A 5,307-nucleotide genomic window follows, 5' to 3' on the forward strand; every position below is an offset into this window, starting at 1 on the left:
CCACCAAGTAAGTGTGTGGAGGGTGTGTAAAGGAATAGAGAAGGTGTAAGAAAAATGTAAACCCTTAGGGGACACATTAGAAGCTTCCATTCCATTCCAAGTATTATTAGTAGTATAGCAGGGCGGCTTCCGGTGATAATCACCTGGTAAAACAGTTATGGGCAAGTTACCGACAGTCGGTAACGTAGGGAACTAGCACATGCTTTCGACTTGGTCAATAAGGTTGGTTCCTGCATTACTGACCAAAACCTCAACTTGTGTGCTGGGGATTCCCCCGTTTTCCGGAAAATAATCGAACCTTCTAGAAATCTCTTAAGATTCTTATTCGATATACTTTCTGGAACCTTACAACTAGTCGGTAATTAGTGGTCGAAATTTCTAGAAAACTGGAGCGAGTTCGTGGTTCGCTCACGGAGGTGGATCGGGATTCTTCTGAGTTCTACGGGATTCTCGAAGTTTCTAGAAACTTCGACCTAACATTATCTATCCGTGAAACGCTTATTTATCTAGTGATAAAAGGAAAGAAATGGCACGAAATTTGAAATGCAACCCAACAACGTGTGTCCAGCGTTTAAATTTGATTTCAACCCAACGATGCTTGAATAAATTCCAACGTTGAAAATACAGCCTAACGATGTGTGCAATTATCTACCGATAATAGTAAGTGATATTGGATTTAGAATTCAACCCAAAGATGTTTGTAATATTTAACGCCGGAAAGAAGAATATTAAACGAAATTAAAAATAGGCTTAACTTAATCTTAACTAACTGAATGGGATTTTAAATAAATCGTCACTCGATGTAAAATTAAAGGTTTGGTTTATTCAAGAAAAAAGACTAAGCCTAATTTTACAAGATAAAATATTAACCTATAATGTGATAACAGTAAACGCAGTTAAAACATAAATTCACAACGGTTATAAAAGTCTTTCAGCGTTGTGTGGCTCAAGGACAAGAACCAGGTCTTGAGTGCAACAGCATTTCGAACTGCACAATTTGCATTCCAGTATTGAATACATTACTTGTCCTAATCTTACATCTAAACGGGTTGAAATTTGACAATGTCTACGTCTACTCGAAATCCCTCAAACAACCGACGTACAAATTCTTGGAACCGGTTTTACATAATGTAGATGGCGTTGAGTATTTTCCTTTCAGTGAGAACAAAGAAGTAATACAGCCAAGTGAAGCTCAACCAAATTCGATAATTGTATTCGATGATGTGGCCTGTGAGAAACAGGACAACATTAGAGCCTTTTTTTGTATGGGTAGACACCCTAATGTTGATAGGTTTTACTTATGTCAAACTTACGCTCGAATTCCTAAACATCTGGTTCGAGATGACGTCAATCTTTTAATACCCTTCAAGCAGGATGAAAGGAATTTAAGACTTGTACATGATGATCATGTGAACACTAACATGAGTTATTATCAGTTTCGAGACTTATGTTCAGCATGTTAGAATACTGACAAGTATGGATTCGTTGTCGTTAACAAGGATAGTGATCTCAACAAGGGTAGATACAGAAAAGGATTTGACTGTTTTATTTCTCTATAAATACAAGTTCTGTTGTGGAATTGATGTCATTATAGATTGAGAAATCAACACATCAACATGTCACAGTTTCACAAAGAGAAGGAGGTGCTCCGTCAAATCGCAAGAGCTAGTGAGGCGATTCGACGAAAACATAGAATGCTCAAAATTGGTAAAGAAGCTACTGAAAAGATAATGAGTTAAATATTAAACCAATCGTCATGCCACTGCAGAAACTGGTTGACATATCCTTCAATTAAGAAAGAAGTTTAACAGAATGAACCTGTAAAGGAAAAAGATGAAGAAGAACCGGACAATAACGCTTCCTATATGACTGCTTATTCTGAAGAAGAGCAAGATACATCTATGCTTCAAGAAGATGTCGCGACTGAGCCTGCTAATAATTATGAGCATTTAACAAAAATGTTTCTGAAAACGCTGCAACAAAATAGAAAGCAGTATTTGGATATGGTTTATGGTGTGCGTAATTTTAGTGATGGCAGCCTTATTATTGGTGATAACCCCATTAGTTTTGAGGGACAATATATCAAAGTTGATGGTAAGCAATATCAAAAAACTGCTGGATTGCTTGAACTATTATTCAAACAAAACCCAGAAAAATCTCAGATAAGCACTGCCGATCGAAACAATTATAAGGAGATCTTAATTGCTACAAATGGACACAAGAAGCGCTACAGTCTTAGTAAATCCATCCGCACTAGCAACAATAACAAGTAAAAGAACTTTATTGCAAAACTGTTCTTTGTATCACGCAGACGGTCCTCAAATAGTGGAGGTTCCCTACCACAGTATATGATAGCAAGAAAAAATGTAAAGACTGACTACGTCTACTGGGACGTCTCTAACGAACTAGTTGATCGTCTTCGTCTGCTCCTAGCGTCTCAAGCAGCATGCAGTCCGTGTCAAAACAATAAAATTATATCAATCATTGAGGAACTGCGGGAAGCTGGAATCATATATTAGGAGTATACTCATAACAATATTGTGAGTATCACGATGAGTATCGACGTGTTTGTACGTCACCTAGATCGAACCGCTGCAGCAAGCCGTACAGTGTATCAAGTCACATCATCTATGCGAGCAGAGATTGACAATAATAATTTGATGATACGTTTACCCGAAGAATCAATCAACGAGAAGCTGAAAAACCTTCAGATTGACACCCAACAAGATTTGTCATTCCGTAACACTGAACTCATTGCACAGTTGGACGATCGATTAAACGCACTCGAGAATTGTCAACAAGAAATTGACAGTAGTCACAGAACTACATAAACCTGCTAGAAAGAATTATCCACGTCGTCGTGTGCAAATACGTGGTGTACATGAGACGTGGCAGGCAGATTTGGTTGAAATGCTACCATATACCCGTGAGAATAATGGCTATAAATATACACTTACTGTTATAGATGTTTTCTCCAAGTACGCCTGGGCGGTTCCTGTTAGAAGCAAGAGTGGACCTGATGTCACTTCAGCAATGCAATCTGTACGTGTGCATGGTCGTTTACCAAAAAACATACACACCGATGAAGGTAAAGAATTTTATAATTTACATTTTAAAAATCTTATGAAACGATATGGTATCAATCTCTACTCCACGCATAGCAATCTGAAGGCGTCAATTTGTGAAAGATTTAATCGCACGCTCAAGAATAAGATGTGGCCACAATTTAGCTTAAGAGGCAACTATAAGTGGATAGACATTTTACCTACTCTCATCTCCATGTACAAAAATACCAAACATCGATCAATCGGTATGAAACCAAAAGATGTAACTGTCGAGGATGAAGAGGAGCTGATACAACGATTTAAAAAAACTGCGAAATATATCCATGAGAAGGCCAAAGTTCAAAGTTGACGACAGAGTTCGAATCAGCAAGCACAAGCATGTCTTTGAGAAAGGATACACTCCAAACTGGACAACAGAGATATTCACTGTAGATCGAGTCATGTCAACGAACCCAGTGACATACAAGCTCAAGGACTATCAAGAACAACCCATCGCTGGTGGATTTTATGAACAAGAACTTCTCAAAGTAAAATATCCAGACGTATACCTTGTGGAGAAGGTAATCAAGAAACGTGATAACAAAATATTAGTAAAGTGGTTAGGATTTTATAGTTCACACAATTATGGATAGACAAATCAGATATGTAATCAACTTTGGTGCAATATTGAATCGACTATGTGCAATGTTAAACGAACGATGAACCAACGAGGAATCAATGTTAAACCAACGATGAATAAATGTTAAACCAATTATGCATCAGTGTTTAATGAACGTTAACCAATGTTGACACAATGATAAATTAATGTCTATGAAATTGTATTAAATTTATATTGCGTCTACGCTTGTACTACATAGATGTAAGTTTTTAATAAAATAAAAAGCAATTCATGCACATATATATCATCTTTTATTTAGTTAAATCTTGGTAACTTCTATTAACAATTATTTACAATAAGGAAATCTTTAAAACTAATCTTGCACAGGAAGATCTAAAAGATCCATATCATTTTCATTCCAAACCTCATCGTCATCCATTGCAATAATTTTATAATGTCCCTATGCTAATGTGTCAGTACTATTTGGAAGCAAGAATCGCTTATCACCATAGGGACTCAATGTAAATTTTTTCGAAAGATCTGCAAAATGTATCATATGGTGAAAGTGAAACTATAAGTGAAACTATAAGTAAAGAAAGAAAAAAGTGTTTTGGAGAAGATGGATCTCAAAGCTATTAACGAAATTAATCGCATAGCTGGAGTCATGTCTACAAAACCGCTATCCGACCTTACCCTGAAGAAGAAGTATGTCGTATCAAAAATTCACAAAATTCAAACAAAGTACGGTACCAGAATTGTGGCTGAGCTGGAGATCCAGTTTGATGTCTTTTTACCTAAAAGAATAAAAACAAAATTGGAGCACGCAAGCTTAAAGGATACATTTAAGAAGATGGAAGAAGCAGCTAAAACAAAAAAACTCTATTTCTATTACTTCGGAGGACCCTGCAATCTTTTTGAATTTAAATATGAGTAATAACTGTAATTTCCTTTGTAAATTTATCTGTACTATTGGGGGGTTTGTGAATAACAAATTACGTAACATTCAAAGGTAAAAAAGCTGTGTAATTATTTGTCTACATGTTCTTTAATTAATTTTAAACACTTTGATAGATTAAATTTTTTGGATAAGAGATAGCTGCATTTAAATTGCGCGCTCTTTCCGGATTGCTCAGAACGTATGCCAGTGAATCTTCAACTTCCTTTCGCGGAAGCATTTTGTTGCTTACAACGCTGGCTTTGAAAAATCTATGGGTTGAAATTCAAGTTTTCTTGTCTGAAATGTCTAGTTACAAAAACGCAAATATGGAACTTTAATTTTAAGGCTAGACCTAGATTTCAGCAGTCTTAATATATATAGCCAAGGAGAAGGAAAAGGTGGAGAGATATAGAGATGCGAAGCTATGCCTAGTTCGTAACCTCAAAGTCATACCCGCGTGTCAAAAGGATGCCGACACACTTGCAAGATGGATGCAGAAGGCTGTCATCCTTGGGTCGCTTCGTGTTCTCAAGACACACGAGGGTTTCGCCGGTTTTTCGTTGTGATTTTATCGTGCCCTGTGACCGCCAATCTCACGGTTGTGAGAAGTGGCCATAGATTTATTTACCGCGGTTCAGCTGGAAGCCAGTGCCATTTTCATATATGGCATTTGCTTCTAGTATGCCCCTGCGATGGTTATATAACCT

Source organism: Belonocnema kinseyi, chromosome 6 (assembly GCF_010883055.1).
Source record: "Belonocnema kinseyi isolate 2016_QV_RU_SX_M_011 chromosome 6, B_treatae_v1, whole genome shotgun sequence".
Classification (NCBI taxonomy): Eukaryota; Metazoa; Arthropoda; class Insecta; order Hymenoptera; family Cynipidae; genus Belonocnema; species Belonocnema kinseyi.